Below are 21,777 nucleotides of genomic sequence, written 5' to 3'. Positions count from 1 at the left end.
ATAATAAAATTACACTTCAAGTTCTTAATTCCAAATATAATTAAATAGATTATATATTCCATTTGAAATAGTAAAAAACTCAAGGGAAATACCATTAGAAACTTGCACAAATATACAAAGTATTGACTTACAAAATTGTAATCAATTAACTCCAATAAAAAGACAACATTATATATAATACAAATTGTATACAAATTATGTTTTTTTATTTTTTTCAGAGAAAAAAAGAAAATAGGAAAAAAAAAAAAAAGAAAAGAACTTATACAGAACGATGGTTTCATTGATGCATCTAATGGACCTTAATCTCAAAAACTCTTTTAACTGGTAGCCTGCAAATTTGGGCAGCATTTAGAACCTCAAAACCCTCTACCTAATGCCCATGAAAATTTCAATACCGCCATTACTTCCAATTCTCCTTGTGAAATTTTTTCTCTAACAAATACAGAATTAAATAACACATATACAAGGAAAAATATAGGCGTAACTAGTATAAATTCATGTACAATTTTTGGACATAATTTGACATCTATTTTCAATGAAAACAAAATTTAAAGCTCAAGAATATTACAAATGGTAAAAGTACATAATTTCAAAATGAAATAAATGAGATAATGATGCAGGTATATGGGAAACATTAAAGATCCAACAAGAAAATAACACAATAAGAAAGCCTAATAGATTAGGCTCTACCAACAAATTAAAAACAAGCTGCCAATTAATAGATTAGTTCTGCAAGTAATAAAAATAAACAAAAACTAATACAATCCAAACATGCAACTTTGCCAGAATATTCCTTGCCCTGCTTCTTTGTTGAATTTTGGAACTTCCATCCTCTAGTTTGGATCTTAGAAAGAGAGAGGTAAATATATAGAATACTTTTGGGGGGAAAGGAATTCATACTTTTGGGGGGAAATTTCAATTTCAGTCAAAATTCTTGTATAAATCACAGATACGTATGTATGTATATACAGCTCAAGTAAATCTTTACTCAATCAGTCATGTAAGCATTTTACCCCACCATAGACAGCCTCCAGTGAGAGGTGCTTTGGAGAGAACGATAGAAATGAAAGAAGACCAGATTTGTACTTGCTGACATCTATTCCATGAATGAATGTAAAACAAAAAACAATTTGTGTTAATATGTTACCATTGATGGCTATTCAACATTAATCAGAATTAGTTAGTTACCATTGATTTGTATTTATGATGTTAGTTAGTAAAACACTATGATTTATGCTAAATCAGAATTAAATAAAATAAGAAAAATGTATAATATTATTTATATAAATGTTTTGTTATAAATGTGTTTCTACACGACATGAAAGTATTTGTGATGTTAGTTAGTAAAACACTATGATGTACGCTAAATCAGATAAATATATATTTCTGATGGTATATACATATAACAGTTGACATATAGTGAGAATTATGATTATAAAACATTTGTTTGTACACAATTAAATAAATAAGAGAAATGTATAATATTATTTATATAACTGTTATGTTATAAATGTGTTTCTACACTATATGAAATGAATTTGTGATGTTAATTTATAAAACACTATGATGTACGCGAAATTAGGAAAATATATAATATTATTTATATAAATGTTATATTATAAATGTGTTCCTACACTACATGAAAATTATTTGTGATGTTAGTTAGTAAAACACTATGATGTACGCTAAATCAGATAAAAATATTTTTGTGATGGTATATGTATGTAACAAATGATAGATAGTGAGAATTATGATTATAAAACATTTGTTTGTATCTGAATTAAATAAATAAGAGAAATGTTTAATATTATTTATATAACTGTTATGTTATAAATGTGTTTCTACAGTACATGAAATGTATTTGTGATGTTAATTTATAAAATACAATGATGTACGCGAAATCTAAAAAATGTATAATATTATTATATACATGTTATTTTATTAATATGTTCCTACACTACATGAAAATTATTTATAATGTTAGGTAGTAAAACATTATGATGTACACTAAATCAGATAAAAACATGTAGAAAGATAATCACTAATGTAATGCATTCTAAGATACGACTGCAATTACAAAACATATCACCCCAATACAAAAGTAGTATTCCAAATAAGATTTCATTTATGCAACAAGGTAAGGAGAAGTAAAATAACCGCCAATCCAAACAAGACCATTGCTGCAACAAAGAAGATAAAAAAAACTTTTGAAATTGACAAATATAGATTAACAAGATCGGCAGCTAGAGCAGAAGTAGTTGCATGACCAACAGGGTTTTGAATAGGGGCTGGTGAATCCACCCACACAAAAAAAGAACAACTTGCTGCACAATTGAAGAATCACCTCCTTGAATTTTCTTTTGTCTTCGAAACATGCAAGAGACTCAATTCTGCACAGAAACATTTTGGGTGTGCCACTTTACACCTACGATGTATTCTATTGTTGCTGGATTCAACCATTGAAGACCTATGTCAGAAGGATACCAACCTACAGAAAAAATAGAGAAGATGAAATGAAAAAAGATTAGGGAAGGAGATGGGAAATAAGTGTCTGTATTTGTGTGTGTCTATATATATATATCTATACATATGTCTCTGTCTACATGTCTAAGTGTTGTAACGGTTCCCTTCACAGACTTAACGGTTGTATTTTAACGCTCAAGAATTTCAAAACTAAAAATTATATTATTATTCATATTGAAAATAGAATAATTATATTATATTTTAAATATGAATATATAGTTACGTGTCTAAGCTATGTTTCGCGTAATTACATCAGTAGGGGTACAACTTGGGTTAGGTAACCCCGAATCCAACCCGAGACCAGCCCGATATTTCACAATTAAGGTTGGGTTTGGGTTGAAAAATATCAACCCAAATTTAATTAGGGTTGGGTTTGGGTTGAAGTGCTAGCAACCCGAGCTAACCCGAAACTGAATTATAATATTATTTTCAAATACATTATACATAATGTTCAAAATATACAAAAAGTATTTACATCAAATTATGTATGTTAAATCATGTTCAAAAATTATATTATAAATCATTATCTTTATTGAAAAAAATAATATTGTAAAATTGTAATATAAATGTTATGTTATAAAAGTGTTCCTACAGTATATGATATTTTTTTTTCTGATGTTAGTTACTAAAACACTATGATGTACGTTAAATCATGTTAAAATATGTTTGTGATGGTATATGCATGTAACAGTTGACATATAGTGAAAATTAATATTAAAAAATATTTGTTTACCATATTTAAACATTAAAGGAAGACGAGATACCACAACTGAGAAAAAACATAACGTAATAGATAAAGTACATATTTCATATTTCATGTAGTACACATGAAAGTAAGTTCCTTATAGGAACTATACAAAAGGCTTGATTCACATCACAGCACGAAGCAAACAAAACATCACAGAAGTACAAGAGGGTTGTTGCATTCATTTTCTACCTTCTACTCATCATATGGAGAAGAAGTTACTTGCTGGACCCGCCTGGGGAATTATTGCCGGACCCGCTTGGGGAATCTGGAGAGGATATGGGTGTTAGAGGAAACAACTCGTTCATGAGGGCATCGTCGTTGTCATTTTCCAGGTCTGTTAATCGACCCTCCACCCATCGCAGTTCTTTCTCCATCATTTTCATCTTCTTAATGACACGGGTCAACTTACCCATGACGGTATTTGGAAAGGTAACGTGGTGCATATCCAACTCATTAGTCTCATCTGTTGATAAGTGTTCAAATGTTGCGCATTTTAGCGCCTAAGCTAGGGTATTCTAGTCCATTCATCTATTTTATTTCTCGTTTTAGTTCTAATTTATATTTTTGTCTATTTCAGGTCAATAAGGTTCAAACAGGCTAAAAACAACCTATTAAGCCCTTTTTGGAGTCAAGAAGAAAATTCGAAAAAAGTCAGAAAAATTGCATTGGATAATCTTCGATCGATCGAAAATTGTTGGCGATTATTCGAAGAGATCCTCGATCGATCGTATTCAAGGCAATGCCAGCTTAGTGGATAAAAAGATGCCAGATGTCAAGATTAATATACCACGTCAGCTTTAATCGATCGCCAAAGTCCCCGATCCATCGAAGACCCCTTCGATCGATCGAAATCGTGTTGGCAGAGAGCTGTTTAATTCCCGAGCGTGCCTGAACTCCACCTAACTTTGGGCTACGAGATTGCACCAATTAGAAGGCCATATTTTGACTTGGAGACCACATAAAAGGAGCTTGTATTTAAATGAAATTGAATCATTTTGTTAGGGTTCTCATTTTTTAGCTAGCTTTTACATAGATTAGACATAGTTAATTTCTCTCTCTAGATTGGGGTTCTTGAGCAAAGCAAAGAGGAAGAAGACGGAGATTACATTAAAGATAGCCCTCGAGGGTTGGATGACAACAACTATGAGTGGCTAGATCTTCCTCTTAGGGCTAGAGATAGCCCTAGGCTTGCCTTCTAAACTCTAGTATTTTGTTATTTTTGGGGATTTATGTTATAAATGATGTATTGACCTTATGATTATATAGATCTTGAGTTTCTACATGATTTGTATGGATCAATTCGTCCAATTAATCTTTCAATTTTATTTACATGTCTATGTGTGGTGAAATGGATGATTATGTTTTTACATTAGATTCTACAAATTTGATGCATGTTTATGTGTGTTGGAATTGTGAATCTAGTGATTGTCAATGCATGGTGCTTATTGGCTACTCTTTTTGGCACCACATTCACCTCTTCCTTGCCTAGTCAACTTAGGCCTTGCCATTTTGGTAAGTCTTCATTCCCTTAAGGGTTTTGAAGATACACGATTTATCCAAAATTCACATACTAACCCTTAAAAGAATTGACATCTCACGGTAAGCTCCATATAACTCGCTATGTGTCGTATTTATTTTGGTCCACTGATACCATCATAGTATAAGCTCCATATGTTGAATGCTGATTAATTGGACAAACCTTGCCTTGAATAACTGCATGAGTTTGCATGCATGGAAGTATTTCCAGGGGTGGACATAGGGGTAGGCAAAGGTGGGCTGTAGCCCACCCAAAAAAAAAAAAAATTTTTTTTTTAATATATTAGCCCAACCCAAAAATTAAAAAAATTAATAGTATTAGTCCACCCCAAAAACCCAATGAAACCCAAGTAAACTCAGCCACCATACTAAAATAAAGGCCCAAACCAATTCCTTAGTATTCATATTTAATGTTAGCTCACCCTACCTAGAAATCCTGGATCCGCCCTTGGTATTTCCATGCAATCCTTCTATCTCATTAGGAAATCGTGGGTCATTGTTTAAAGATCGAAAGTCCTAATAGGACTCACCACTTTCTTTAAAATAGAAAATTGCACGTGGTGGGATTTAACTGCCCACTTATCTTTGCTTCCAATTGCTACATGATATTACATATTTTTAATACTCCAACCAAAGTTTACGATAGTTGCGATCTAGCGTGACAAGTTCCATTGGAACTCACCACATATAAAATCAGTCCTCAATAATTTCATACTATAATCTCATTGGAATTGGCCACATGTCACCTCTCCATTAGGCTAAAAATAATGGAATAAACATATATATATATATATATATATATATATATATATATAATTTCGTATATTTTCAAAAGACCTTTTTTTACCATAACACTGTTTGTCTCCCGTCCCCACCCCACCCGCCCCCCAACCCACCCACCCCCCACCGCGCCCCCCCGGGGGGGCGGCGCAACCCCTCCAATTTTATTTTGATTTTCATCATTCAAAGAAAACCATTCAAAGTTCTGTCAATTATACTCAAACTTGTGTCCCTTGTTTTTACATTGATTCAAAGAAAAAGCTTTGCTGCTTCAACTATCACCAACAACACACCGGTCACTTTCTCTCTCTACATTTCCTGTTAATAATCCCTTTTTTCCCTTTTCTTCTGTAAATTTGTGCTAGGGTTTTGTATTCCTGACTGATTGGGATTTCCCCCTTTTTCTCTTTGGGATTTGAAAGAACAGAGAAAGCGAAGAAAGATGCGGTGAATGGAGGTGTGCAAGAAGCTTTCAGATCTGAATTACATGTCCGTCAAACCTACTTAATAGACCTTCTCTGTCCAGTTCTTGTTTTGGTTAGTGTTATTTTTTGTTTAGTTTGGTATTTAATTTTGTATTGATCTTCAATTTGTAATTCTCCTTATAGAATTTTTCCTTTTGTTCAATATGTTTGTCATTGTTGTTTCGTTTCTGTATTTCGTCATGTTTGAGGAAATGTTTTGGTGAATTATACTTCACTGAATATAAGACTTGTAATTTTATTTACTTGGTTCTGCATTCATTTTCATTATTTATTTTTTATTTTTGTTGAAACACAAAGTCAAGAGTGTAACAACCTATCATAGTATAATTTTTGATGTTATGTTTTAATTTTTTTGTTTGTCATTTATCATTGCATAATTTACGTTCACATATCGGAAATAATATTTATGAATATTGGCAAACCGGATACAAGTCATTTGGTAAGTAGTACTTTGAGTGCTGATTTTTATCTTTGTATTCTTTTATTATTTTTCTTGGAGTTTGATATTAGGGAAGTATATGAATTGCATCTCTCTTTTCATTGGATCTCTTTCTTTTCTCCTCCCTCTCTTTAATTTGTTCCAAGAGTCGGGTGAAAGTTGTTCATTCAACTTTTGCAAGGTGTGAAGAGAAAAACCCCTTGTAAGTTGGTAGCAGAATTTTATCCCTCAACAATGCCTTAGGCCCTTAAGTAAGTTCCTCAATATGAGCATTTGAAGATTGTAGGAAAATTCACACCAACTTGAATTATAGTGAAAGCAAAGCTCAACTTGTAAAACACAGACGAAAGGCCAATGCTGGCACTGTCGAGCATGTTTCCAGTGAACAACCAAGCATAATTGCTGTCCGAGAGGAAGACCCACCCAAGCAATTTGTAATTTTTGACCACCTTGTCTTCAGCCATGAACGCTGTGCCCCATTTTATCTTCAAGGGGAAAAAAAATGTCTCTCAATATGAGCATCTGAAGATTGTAGGAAAATTCAGACCAATTTAAAGTGAGCACTTCAATGAAACCTTGAGATGCATGCAACTTTGATGGACCAAAAAAAGTACATTATTTTTACTTCACTTAAAGTCACATTAGTTGGTGCTGAACCCTTATAATGATAAACAACAAACTTGATGTGATAATGTTGGTAGTCCTTCCCACATTGTATATGTATATGGTGAACATGCTTCAGTTCTTGCATTTGATTTCTTTATTTCGCCTAGAGAGATTCTTCAACTATTCAAACACTTCCTGTTTGTAGTAGAGAAAAATTAAATATGGGCATATGTGGGGGTTGTAATGAGGCAATCTTAATCCCTCTCGAGTTCTTAGTATCCTTGCAATGACAGGCATTTAGTCCACTTTTTGTGCTTATATACAGATATCACTAAGCATGCAAACACTAGAATTCCAATTAATTGTATGAACAATTTTGAAAAAATGTACCCAACAAATGTGGTCATACCAGTTTTTGACATCAAGCACCTCCAGCCAATTTTCTTCTCTACCAAAGATATATCAAACTCTCGTGAATATTAAATGTGCCCATTTTGAATTTTTCTAGCTACAAATGTGAAGTTACATTAATTGTATGAACAGTTTTGAAAAAATGTACAGGCATGCTCTGCTATCAGATAACTGCCCGGTCACCTCTGAAGCCACTACCTATAACCCAGCACACTACTTTGAGACTAAGGATGCTGATGTAAAGACGAGCAGTTTTGGTCTCATTGATAGTGGGGTTGCTGTAAATAGTCATGTGAGTAGCTAATTTGATAAATTTGAGAAGCAATCGGATGTCTAATATTTTGCATATTTGGATCAAACCATAATTTTTATGCTCTTTCTAAATTTGTAATGGACCCCAATCTAAAATTATTCTTTTGATCTCAATGGAATTGTTTAATCTCTGTTGTTGCCTAAACATTGACTTTGTACATTTACTTGATAATTCCAGGTTCTTTTTGAGGAACTTTTAAACGTTTTGACATGAGAAAAGTGCAGTGATTTTGACGAACCATTTCATATCCAATTTTCAAAAAAAGTTGACAACTTTTGGTTTTTTTTTTTTTTTTTTTTTTTTTTGGTCTTTTTACTTGTAGGTCGTGACATGAGAAAGATCAACATCTAGTCACTGGGTTTTTCATTTATGTTCCTCTTTTTATTTAAAAATTTATTAGGCTTTCTTGGATTTTAGATTTTCTGTAGTTGAAAGACGTGCAAGGTATGCTAGAGATATCTCAAAGTTGCTCATTGAATTACCTAATTGATGAATAGACTGACAGATTGAATATCTCATCGGACAGAAATCATGGGTATTTCTAGCATTTGAAATGATTATTATTCTTTTTGTTTATGGTCATTATTAGAATGTCAGAAATAATGTTGTTTTCCATTATTTGAATTATGTTGTGTTGTAATGAATCATTCTAAAAGCTATCTATTGGTTTTAAAATTCAAGTGTTTCTGAACCAAAATTGAATTTTTGTTGTTGTTGTTGTTGTTGTGAACTTAGGGTATCATAGTGGGTCTTGATAATTTGGATGGAGTTATTGATGTAATTAGGAAAGCTTCAAGCAATTCAGTGGCGTCAGCTGATTTGAGGAAAGGTAAGACACTGTTCTGATCTTATTTTGTGTTTATGATGTCTTGCTTGTTTCGTGCCCTCTTTCCCTATTGAGTTGGTTGCTCTGCTGATGTCCTGGCCTTTTGAATAATTGCCACTTTTCTTCACAGTGGATGCCAGTTGAAGAATATGCAACTCAACCTTTTGTTCAGAAACACAGTATTTTTAAGTAAAATACTGAAATATGCCCAGCGAAGGTACACATGAAATACATTGGATTTTCTCCTGTGCTAATAGCATCATCTTTCAAAGATCAGTTAAGTTACCTCTATTTGAACAACCATGACTTGAGTCAGTAAGTTTCACACTTCATCCCAGACAATTGCTTTAGTTATTATTGTATCATTTTCTTTTTAACAATATATTATTCAATTTGTCAATGTCTAATTATTGCTAGTCACTTGGCTAATAATGAATCAATAAAATGATTTATAGTTATTAATGTATCACTTTTTATTGTCACTGGCCTGACCTGTAGTATAAGTTTCTACTGTGCTTAAAATGAAGAAATCTACTGGTAGAAAATTACTGGCCGTGTTGTGGTTTCTGCCTTGGCAGAATGCTATTGGTTTTGAAATTTCAAGTGTTTTTGTGCGATTCAATGTTTTTGCTTATGAATCAAATATAAATTATTAAAAAAATTTGTATATAAATTAATGCATGTGTACATAAATATTAGTGAATCAAAATGTCATCCATTTATTGAGCTTTTATTTGTTGTTTGAATATAAAATCAAATTCTTACCATATACACATATATTTGTAACCAAGGGATGATATGTTTAACATTATCAGCAACTCTACCAGTGTGAAGGCCTCCACCATGTAAAGGTGAGCGTCTCAATATGCCAATTTTGGGCAACTAGCAATACTTTACCTATCACTCCTGTTGACAGCTTTTGCATTTTGGCGGGGGGGGGGGTGGGGTGGGGTGAAGCTCCTTAAGTTGGACTTTGGTGACCATTTAAGGCTGGTCACTGCCGCCACAGCTTCTTCAAATTCTTCACTCACTTCCACTTCAACGCACAGTCTGACTTGTTAGTGCACTCGCTCGTCAACTGGACTTTGGTGACCATTTAAGGCTGGTCACAGCCGCCACAGCTTCTTCAAATTCTTCACTCACTTCCACTTCAACACACAGTCTGACTTGTTTGTGCACTCGCTCGTCAACTGGACTTTGGTGACCATTTAAGGCTGGTCACTGCCGCCACAGCTTCTTCAAATTCTTCACTCACTTCCACTTCAACGCACAGTCTGACTTGTTTGTGCACTCGCTTGTCAACGATATCAGCCAACTGGACCGGTCTTTTCAATGAATGACTCTTTCACTGAATTCCAACACTTATTAGAATGGGACAATGAAGATCGTTCAGAAGGCACAACCTCATCATAAGTTGATCCTCCCACCAGTCAAGCCATGCGTTTCCATTGCCGATTACGTGCACTACGGCGTTCAATCCATTCAGATCCCATTTTATTAGCTTCATCGATGGCACCACCAGAAGAAGATCCACTCTCCTTCGGATTGGACAATTTTGTCTCTCAAGTATTTAGTGACTTATCCACAATAAACCTTTTAGAGAGAGCTCTAGAAGGTGTCAAAGATAACCATTTGCAATCTGAAATTCCAGTGGACCGTAGAGGACGATCTGAAATGTGAATCGAGTCTAATACGTCATACTTAAGTTGGACTTAAGTTCCTTAAGTTGGACTTTGGTGACCATTTAAGGCTGGTCACTGCCACCACAGCTTCAAATTCTTCACTCACTTCCACTTCAACGCACGGTCTGACTTGTTTGTGCACTCGCTCATCAACGATATCAGCCAACTGGACCGGTCTTTTCAATGAATGACTCTTTCACTGAATTCCAACACTCATTAGAATGGGACAATGAAGGTCGTTCAGAAGGCACAACCTCATCACAAGTTGATCCTCCCACCAGTTGAGCCATGCGTTTCCATTGCCGATTACGTGCACTACGGCGTTCAATCCATTCAGATCCCATTTTATTAGCTTCATCGATGGCACCACCAGAAGAAGATCCACTCTCCTTCGGATTGGACAATTTTGTCTCTCAAGTATTTAGTGACTTATCCACAATAAACCTTTTAGAGAGAGCTCTAGAAGGTGTCAAAGATAACCATTTGCAATCTGAAATTCCAATGGACCGTAGAGGACAATCTGAAATGTGAATCGAGTCTAATATGTCATACTTAAGTTGGACTTAAGTTCCTTAAGTTGGACTTTGGTGAATATGTCATACTTTGACCCACCCAAAACAGGTTTTTTTGACCCACTGTAATTATACACTTTTAGCTCATAATCTGTAGTAACTGGTAAACCCACATGTTTGTCACCGTCACAATTATTGTCAGCAACACCAAATAACGTCTCTGAAGAATCTGCACCACCCTTTCCAGAACCAGTTTTAAATTTGAAAATGCTGAGATTGCCGCCATGAAGATCTGTAACTGAAACTTTTGAATTTGGAGTAACCGTTACCGGCAACTTCTCCTGTGACACTGGCAACTTCTCATGTGATGCCAATGAACGGAGAAGACCCTGAATCCTCTCCCTCCTCCCATTTCTTCAATAGACGCCCCAAAATCCCATCAAAACCAAGGCATTCACCAAATTTGGAATCTGAATCTTCAGAGATTTCCTCACTTGTGCATTCTCTAGCAAAATGGCCAAACACCCCACAGTAATAACAAAGCTTTGAGCATGATTCAACCTTATGCCCTTGCGGATAAGTTTTTGGACATCCATGAGAACTCTCATTCTGATGTAGCCCCCAGTTGCACCACCTTCACGGACTTCAATTATTTCATGACCAACAAAAATTCCAGAGATCTTCTTTCCCACCCCAAGTGTTGCACACTCAATAGGGATGTTAATAACATGAACCCAAAACCAGGTGCAGGAGAAATCCATAAGCGACGGAGGAATCCCATAACTCCAAGGCTTAAGCACCATTAATTGCTTATCAAAGGTCCAAGGACCACAGTTTAGCACCCGCTACACATCTTCCCTGCGTGGTAAAATAAACTGAATAATCTGATCAGAAATCTTGTTAACCTGCGATTCTTTAGAAAGGTCCAAAAGAAATCCCATCACGTTCCTGATGGCAAACGTATTAACAGACTTAAATCCAAACACCTTACCAACCAAACTGCAAGACCCAGCATTAACACGTTCGGTAATATCTTCAACATCAATTGAGTCTGATTCGTCATAAGACAAAGAAAAATCACTCATTTGGTGTAAGAAACCATCATCCATCGCTGAAGAAATCGAGATCCACAAAGAAAAGGAAGGTTTCTTGGAAACCTATTCTCTAATCCCATAGTATACCTCACACAATAGGATGTCTATATTTCAAAAATTATTAATTTTCTCACCCCTCAAATTCTAGGGTTATTATTATTTATTTTTTCCTAATTGGTACTCACACGCACATGCTTCTACCGAGGCTCGAACCCCTGATCTCCCTTTGGGAAGTAGGAGCCTGGTACCTCTAGGCCACCGGTAGTTGATCAAATTCTAGGTTTACTTGGGAAGATAAAGAAAAAAGCTTAATGGAATGAGTTGGGTTAGAAAAATGGAGAGGAAATCATTTTCCTTGATTTCTTCAGTGAAGTTGGCTATGCTTCTTCTTCATACCAATGTGATTATTCACTTAACAAGGCAGCTTCAGATGCCGTTTACCAAAGCAACCAACACCGTCACGATTTATGGTGCCGTTACAAGCTTGACACCATTGCTTGGGGCCTTCGGGCGCCCGGGGGGGGGGGGGGGGGGGGGAACAAAACTTGAGTTATAAGCCTATAAGATCTCCATATATAACCTAAAGATTGCTCACAAACATGATTATCATTATAAACTCACTTCAAAATTTAAGTACACATAGATATGTAGTTGAAGCAATTTCAAAGGTAAGTTTTAAGATTACACTGTGAAAAGTTAAGCTTGACAGCAAAATATTGTTACATTTGGTCCAATATGCAAAAGAAAAGAGCAATAATCATGTTAAAAAATCAGAGAGTTAATTTAGATGAGAGAAGACACTTGGTCCATATCTTCACAAGTTTTCTGAAAACGAGAGGAGTATATAGGAAAGCTAGTGCAAACAAGAGGAGTATATAGGAAAGCTAGGCAGGAAAGAGAAAGAAAGAGAGAGGAAAGAGATGAAGAAGTAACTGAATGAAAATGTAGAAGGAACACGGAGGAGTTTTATAGACCCCTGTTGATGTGAAATTCTTCTAACATTTAATCAATGATTATAGAATGCCTGCATGATAGTCAACTAATTAAGTTTAGAGTAGACCGAGTTGGTAAACGGCATCTGAAGCTGTTGTGTTAAGTGAATAGTTACATTGGCATTAAGAACACGCATAGCCACCTTCACTGATGCATCAATTGCTGCACAAATTAAACAATACCATCAATTTAAAAATAACATTTGGAGAAAGAAACTTTATATCATTGTTATCAAACTTATATAAAATATTACCAATTATGAAGGTCACAGTGATCAATCCACCCTTTTTCTTTGGAGCTATTTCTTCTGTCATTTCTACTTGGCTTCCTATATTTCTAAGATTTCTTGGGGGAATTCTCGGCGATTTCTTCTGCCTGTGTAATTTTTTCAATTATCTCTTCAATTATTTCTTCTGTGATCTCCAGTGCCTCGGTAATTTGTTCATTGACTTCCTCAATTTCCAGTACCTCTATAATTTCATCCTGGATGCATACAACATAGCTAAATTTTAAAAAACGTGTGGCATGAAATTATACGTTTTTTTAATTTACTGCGTTGTATGAATCCTGGATGAAATTATACAGGCTCCGGAAATTGAGGAAGTCAATGAACAAATTACCGAGGCATTGGAGATCACAGAAGAAATAATTGAAAAGATAATTGAAAAAATTACACTGGCACAAGAAATCGCTCGAGAAATCCCTCAAGAAATCTTAGAAATAGAGGAAGTCGAGAAGAAATTACAGAAGAAATAGCTCCAAAGAAAAAGGGTGGATTGATCACTGTGCCCTTCATTTTTGGTAGTCTTTTATATAAGTTTGATAACAATGATATGAAATTTCTTTCTCCAAATGATGTTTTTAAATTGATGGTATTGTTTAATTTGTGCAGCAATTGATGCATCAGTGAAGGTGGCTATGCTTGTTCTTAATGCCAACGTGATTATTCACTTAACACAACAGCTTTAGATGCCGTTTACCAAAGCAGCCAACACTGTCACTATATTTAGTGCCGTTACAAGCTTGACACCATTGCAGGGGGAAAAAAAAATGGCAAAACAAAACTTGAGTTATAAGCCTATAAGATCTCCATATATAACCCAAAGATTGCTCACAAACATGATCATCATTATAAACTCACTTCAAAATTTAAGTACACATAGATATGTTGTTGAAGCAATTTCAAAAGTAAGTTTTAAGATTACACTCTTAAAAGTTAAGCTTGACAGCAAAATATTGTTACATTTGGTCCAATATGCAAAAGAAAAGACCAATAATCATGTTAAAAAATCAAAGAGTTAATTTAGGTGAGAGAAGACACTTGGTCCATATCTTCACAAGTTTTCTGAAAGCTAGAGGAGTATATAGGAAACTTAGTGCAAACAAGAGGAGTATATAGGAAAGCTAGGCAGGAGAGAGAAAGAAAGAGAGGAAAGAGATGAAGAAGTAACTGAATGAAAATGTAGAAGGAACACAGAGGAGTTTTATAGACCCCTATTGATGTGAAATTCTTTTAACATTTAATCAATAATTATAGAATGTCTGTCATGATAGTCTACTAATTAAGTTCAGAGCAGACCGAGTTGGTAAATGACATCTGAAGCTGTTGTGTTTAGTGAATAGTTACATAGGCATTAAGAACACGTATAGCCACCTTCACTAATGCATCCATTGCTGCACAAATTAAACAATACCATCAATTTAAAAACAACATTTGGAGAAAGAAACTTCTTAGCATCATTGTTATCAAACTTATGTAAAATATTACCAATTATAAAGGGCACAATGATCAATCCACCCTTACTCTTTTGAGCTTTTTCTTCTGTTATTTCTTTTCGACTTCCTCTATTTCTAAGATTTCTTGGGGGATTTCTCTTCGATTTCTTGTGCTTGTGTAATATTTTCAATTATCTCTTCAATTATTTCTTCTGTGATCTCCAGTGCCTCGGTAATTTGTTCATTGACTTCCTTAATTTCCGGTACCTCTATAATTTCATCCTGGATGCGTACAACACATCTAAATTATACGTTTTTTTAATTTAGCTGTGTTGTATGAATCCAGGATAAAATTATAGAGGTACCGGAAATTGAGGAAGTCAATGAACAAATTACCGAGGTACTGGATATCACAGAAGAAATAATTGAAGAGATAATTGAAAAAATTACATTGGCATAAGAAATCGCCCGAGAAATCCCCAAAGAAATCTTTAGAAATAAAGGAAGTTGAGAAGAAATGACAGAAGAAATAGCTCCAAAGAAAAAGGGTGGATTGATCACTGTGCCCTTCATTTTTGGTAATCTATTATATAAGTTTGATAACAATGATATGAAATTTCTTTCTCCAAATGATGTTTTTAAATTGATGGTATTGTTTAATTTGTGCAGCAATTGATGCATCAGTGAAGGTGGCTATGCTTGTTCTTAATGCCAATGTTATTATTCACTTAACACAGCAGCTTTAGATGCCGTTTACCAAAGCAGCCAACACCGTCACTATATTTAGTGCCGTTACAAGCTTGACACCATTGTCGCCGGGGGGGGTGGAGGAATTGGAAAACAAAACTTGAGTTATAAGCCTATAAGATCTCCATATATAACCCAAAGATTACTCACAAACATGATCATCATTATAAACTCATTTCAAAATGTAAGTACACATAGGTATGTAGTTGAAGCAATTTCAAAGGTAAGTTTTAAGATTACACTGTGAAAAGTTAAGCTTGACAGCAAAATATTGTTACATTCGGTCCAATATGCAAAAGAAAAGAGCAATTGGCTCACAAAACTTGAGTTATAAGCCTATAAGATCTCCATGTATAACCCAAAGATTGCTCACAAACATGATCATCATTATAAACTCACTTCAAAATTTAAGTACACAGAGATATGTAGGTGAAGCAATTTCAAAGGTAAGTTTTAAGATTACACTGTGAAAAGTTAAGCTTGACAGCAAAATATTGGTACATTTGGTCCAATATGCAAAAGAAAAGAGCAATAATCATGTTAAAAAATCAAGGAGTTAATTTAGATGAGAGAAGACACTTGGTCCATTTCTTCACAAGTTTTCTGAAAACAAGAGGAGTATATAGGAAAGCTCGTGCAAACAAGAGGAGTATATAGGAAAGCTAGGTAGGAGAGAGAAAGAAAGAGATGAAGAAGTAACTGAATGAAAATGTAAAAGGAACACGGAGGAGTTTTATACACCCCTATTGATGTGAAATTCTTCTAACATTTAATCAATGATTATAGAATGTCTGTCATGATAGCTAATTAAGTTTAGAGCATACCGAGTTGGTAAACGACATTTGAAGCTGTTGTGTTAAGTGAATAGTTACATTGGCATTAAGAACACGTATAGCCACCTTCACTGATGCATCAATTGTTGCACAAATTAAACAATACCATCAATTTAAAAACAACATTTGGAGAAATAAACTTCATATCATTGTTATCAAACTTATATAAAATATTACCAATTATGAAGGGCACTGTGATCAATCCACCCTTTTTCTTTGGAACTATTTCTTCTATCATTTCTTCTCGACTTCCTCTATTTCTAAGATTTCTTGGGGGGATTTCTCGACGATTTCTTGTGCCTGTGTAATTTTTTTAGTTATCTCTTCAATTATTTCTTCTATGATCTCCAGTGCCTCGGTAATTTGTTCATTGACTTCCTCAATTTTCGGTACCTCAATTTCATCCTCGATGCATACAACACAGCTAAATTTAAAAAAATGTTTGGCATGAAATTATACGTTTTTTTAATTTAGCTATGTTTTATGAATCCAGGATGAAATTATAGAGGTACCGGAAATTGAGGAAGTCAATGAACAAATTACCGAGGCACTGGAGATCATAGAAAAAATAATTGAAGAGATAATTGAAAAAATTACACTGGCCCGAGAAATCCCCCAAGAAATCTTAGAAATAGAGGCAGTCGAGAGGAAATGACAGAAGAAATAGCTCCAAAGAAAAAGGGTGGATTGATCACTGTGCCCTTCATTTTTGGTAATCTTTTATATAAGTTTGATAACAATGATATGAAGTTCCTTACTCCAAATGATGTTTTTAAATTGATGGTATTGTTTAATTTGTGCAACAATTGATGCATCAATGAAGGTGGCTATGCTTGTTCTTATTGCCAACGTGATTATTCACTTAACACAACAGCTTCAGATGTCGTTTACCAAAGTAGCCAACACTGTCACTATATTTAGTGCCGTTACAAGTCATTGCAGGGGAAAAAAAGAAAAAAGAAAAGAAATTGGCAAAACAAAACTTGAGTTATAAGCCTATAAGATCTCCATACATAACCCAAAGATTGCTCACAAGCATGATCATTATTATAAACTCACTTCAAAATTTAAGTGCACACAGATATGTAGTTGAAGCAATTTCAAAGGTAAGTTTTAAGATTACACTATGAAAAGTTAAGCTTGACATCAAAATATTGTTACATTTGGTCAATATGCAAAAGAAAAAAGCAATATTCATGTTAAAAAATCAAAGAGTTAATTTAGATGAGAGAAGACACTTGGTCCATATCTTCACAAGTTTTCTGAAAACAAGAGGAGTATATAGGAAAGCTAGTGCAAACAAGAGGAGTATATAGGAAAGCTAGGCAGGAGAGAGAGGAAAGAGATGAAGAAGTAACTGAATGAAAATGTCGAAGGAACACGAAGGAGTTTTATGGACCCCTATTGTTGTGAAATTCTTGTAACATTTAATCAATGATTATAGAATGTCTGTCAAGATAGTCAGCTAATTAAGTTTAGAGCAAACCGAGTTGGTAAACGATATCTGAAGCTGTTGTGTTAAGTGAATAGTTACATAGGCATGAAGAACATGCATAGCCATCTTCATTGATGCATCAATTGCTGCACAAATTAAACAATACCATCAATTTAAAAACAACATTTGGAGAAAGAAACTTCTTATCATCATTGTTATCAAACTTATATAAAATATTACCAATTATGAAGGGTACAATGATCAATCCACCCATACTCTTTTGAGCTTTTTCTTCTGTTTTTTCTTTTCGACTTCCTCTATTTCTAAGATTTCTTGGGGGATTTCACGAGCGATTTCTTATGCCTGTGTAATTTTTTCAATTATCTCTTCAATTATTTCTTCCGTGATCTCCAGTGCCTCGGTAATTTGTTCATTGACTTCCTCAATTTCCGGTACCTCTATAATTTCATCTTGGATTCATACAACACAGCTAAATTTAAAAAAATGTATGGCATGAAATTATACGGTTTTTTTTTTTTTTTTTTTTTAATTTATCTGTGTTGTATGAATCCATGATGAAATTATAGTGATACCGGAAATTGAGGAAGTTAACAAACAAATTACCGAGGCACGAGATCACAGAAGAAATAATTGAAGAGATAATTGAAAAAATTACACAGGCACAAGAAATCGCCCAAGAAATCCCCCAAGAAATCTTAGAAATAGAGGAAGTCGAGAAGAAATGACAAAACAAATAGATCCAAAGAAAAAGAAAAAGGGTGGATTGATGACTGTGCCCTTCATTTTTGGTCATCTTTTATATAAGTTTGATAACAATGATATGAAGTTTCTTTCTCCAAATGATGTTTTTAAATTGATGGTATTGTTTAATTTGTGCAGAAAGTGATGCATCAGTGAAGGTGGCTATGCTTGTTCTTAATGCCAACGTGATTATTCACTTAACTCAGCAACTTCAGATACCGTTTACCAAAGCAGCCAACACTGTCACTATATTTAGTGCCATTACAAGCTTGACACCATTGCTCGTGGCCGACGCAACGGTTAAAACTTCAGATGCCGTTTACCAAATCATAATTTTGATTTCTAAAAGGTGAAATGGAAAGTAAAATCATGTTCGTTAATGCTTTCTATTTACAAAAAATTGAAATAAAAAACAGAAAGTGCGGAACATCGGTTAGAACTTCTAAGTTGCATTACAAATTCAAAAAACTTATATTTTTTGTGATTAGTTAAGATCCATGTTACACAGTTGCAGAGTTGTATAAGATAGACAAGGATATTGATCTAATAAATCCCTATGAAAAGATCAGATCATGGAGCATATTCATCAAAAAATGAAAGTTGACACCAAATGCAATGGTTTCTGCAACATATCTTAACGACCATTCAATAGTTATTATGTTGCCATATCTTACTGGTTACGGTTTTTCTCACCCCTTAATAGATTTTCCCAGGTTTCTGAAAAATATATGCGGTGTTGGGTAAGGCTTTTGGATTACTTCTAAAAGATGTTAAAAAATGGGACCAGACAAGTTTGATTGTGCCACTCTTTTTGGAAAAATATTGATTGGATTATGTTGGAGTGGGATTTGCCCCCATGTTCTACAATGCACAACAAAACCAGCTCTTTACCTCTGGTGTCCAACCAGCCTCTTTACCTCTGCACAAGAGGATCCAAATTTTCCAAAGTTCAAGCAACTTCTCGGAGTCAAAAGTCGACAGTTTGGATGTGCAGAAAATGAAGTTGCCGATGGAAAATCTTCGCGTGGTTTGTGTTTCTCCTCAGGTTGTATTAGCCACTCACCCTGATTCTTGGGTACACCAACTATCAAAATTTCTTGTTCCTTTTCATACAATTTTTTGACATTTATGTTTCAATTCATTTTTTATTTGGTCAAGTTTTGTGTTTTTATTTGGTCAAGTTTTGGACCTTCGATGGCAAAATTCAGAGCTAAATTACCATGGGATCAAGTATGCAAATCTAAGAAGGCTGGTGGTCTGGGAATTCCAGACATACATCTTTGGAACAGAGCCTCAATCATAAGACACATTTGGACTTTATGTTCTGAAGACGCTCAAGTATATGGAAGGAATGGACAATGAAGCACCTCATCAAGCACAAAAGTTTTTGGGAAATCAAAATTCCAAATGACTACACTTGGTTTTGGAGAAAACTGTTACAAAATAGACATATCGCACATCCTTTTGTCAAACACAAGGTGAACAATGGGGCCTCTACTATGATGCTCTATGATAATTGGCTTCCATGTGGACCTCTGTTTCAGGTATTACCGTCAAATTCTAGACAGGGATGTCACATCAACAAGTATATGAGAGCGCATCAAATGTGATTAGTGGCAACCAATGGAATTGGCCTAGAAACCTCCACTCTTATTCAACCCATGTTGATCTTACCACCTACCCCCACCAAACCATAACAACCCAGACCTTATCCAATGGACACCCTCCCCAACCAAATCCTACAGCCTCAAACACTCCCTCAAAGCCTTGACACCCTACCCCGTGTACACTGGCATAATTTAGTTTGGTTTTCACCCTCAATACCCACACACTCTTTCTGCCTACGGACTGCAATCCAAGAAAAACTCACACTTGACAAATCAGCAATGAGTTCTAGAATGCTACCTAATGTTTATATTATGTGGGTAAAAGCAGCTGAAAGCCATGAACACTTATTCAAACAATGTCCGTACTCCAAATGTATTTGGGGAAAAATTCAAGATAAATGTGGATTCTATGCTAATCCAAACTCATGGCAAGATTTTCTCATATGGGCATCTTCAAATTGGAAACAGAAATTGAGTGCTAGCTGAGTGTTGACATGGAAAGTTACCTTGGCAAGTTTTGTGTATCACATATGGATGGGGAGGAACAACAGAATATTCAAGAACAAAAGCTCTCCTCCGATGAAGACATTCAATGAAATCGTGCAGAGTGTGAGGCTGAGACTCTTCTCAATTAAGAGATGTAATTGCCCTTATGGTGAGACCATTGCAGCCAACTGGAACCTCCCAAGTTCTTTCTTCGAACCCTCCCACAACAACCCCTTTTTCTCCTTCACCTTGCCTAATCAGTAGTGATGCTCTCTCTGTTGTTGCTGTGACGACCCAGGTCTAAGTTTGAATTTTAATTCCTTTAAGAGCAGTTGCATATGGAATGGGCTTTGAATTTTGGTGTTTGTTTCTGGTTGCTGTTTCTAGCTTTGCTTTTGTCCTGGGCCTCTTTGATGGGGACGCGATGTATAGGTTGTGCTCTATGATTTGTTCTGGGTGAACCTATGTTATGTTGTTTTCGGTGCTTGCCATGTCCAATGGGCTGGTTTTCCTTTTTGTTTTGGTTTTTGCTTTGGTACTGGGGAATGCCCCTTGTAATACTGTATTGTTCAATTTAAACCTTAGTCACCGAAGTGTTAGATTAGTATTAGTAGATACAGAAAGTCGAAGCCAGATTCACGAGAGACACTTGGCTATCATGTATTATTTCATTATTGCCTCTTTTCTAACAAAATAGTTGTTCCTTGAATATTAACTTTTTGCAGTAACGTAATTTTCTAACTCAAGGAATTTTCGTCTTAAATGTGGAAGACCATAATCATCTGAGAGCTAGTGAGAAGCAAAGTCAGCCAGCTCCTTACCTCGTGTCAAGAAAATTATGCTGACATGTCATGGACACGACATGCTTTAATTCCACTTAGAAGACTTTCTTTCAACAATGAAGACCAAACTTCCATCAATTGAACTTTGATCAATTAAATTCATCAAGTAATATTCTGGCACATCCAAATCACTATAGAAAGAATTATATATCATCATCATCGTGTTTGTGTACGATCCAAATCACTATAGAAATGAATTATAAAAAACTTCGAGAATTTGTGGAATAAGAATTTGAATTTTTTGAGATTCTAATCTACTCTTTTCTACTATTTTTTTTTCTTTATTTTATTTTATTTTCGTACCAATATTGTTAAACAAAATAAAAAAAATCCCAATATCAGTGTGCACTGGTACTATTAAACAAAAAAACAAACAAAAAAAATCCCAATATCAGTATGCA

The 21,777-nt window shown here is 34.8% G+C and overlaps 1 long non-coding RNA gene across 3 annotated transcripts; it reads left to right on the top strand.

Annotated features, from left to right (window-relative positions):
• The first annotated feature begins 5,704 nt into the window (after window positions 1-5,704).
• On the top strand, window positions 5,705-21,243 carry LOC132295582 (uncharacterized). Of its 3 annotated transcripts, none has more exons than XR_009478553.1 (5): window positions 5,705-5,882; window positions 6,015-6,124; window positions 8,577-8,670; window positions 8,798-8,982; window positions 19,145-21,243. It is a non-coding gene; the product is annotated as an uncharacterized LOC132295582 (long non-coding RNA). The 3 variants fall into 3 exon arrangements; XR_009478554.1 differs by lacking the exon at window positions 19,145-21,243 and adding an exon at window positions 7,679-7,820 and having other exon boundaries at window positions 8,798-9,149; XR_009478552.1 differs by lacking the exon at window positions 19,145-21,243 and having other exon boundaries at window positions 8,798-9,149.
• Window positions 21,244-21,777: the final 534 nt, after the last annotated feature.

The sequence above is a fragment of the Cornus florida genome, unplaced genomic scaffold, assembly GCF_030987335.1.
Source record: "Cornus florida cultivar Cherokee Brave unplaced genomic scaffold, ASM3098733v1 CherokeeBrave_3.0.0_Hap2_Chr02, whole genome shotgun sequence".
Classification (NCBI taxonomy): Eukaryota; Viridiplantae; Streptophyta; class Magnoliopsida; order Cornales; family Cornaceae; genus Cornus; species Cornus florida.
This window is presented reverse-complemented; position numbering and strand designations above follow the sequence as displayed.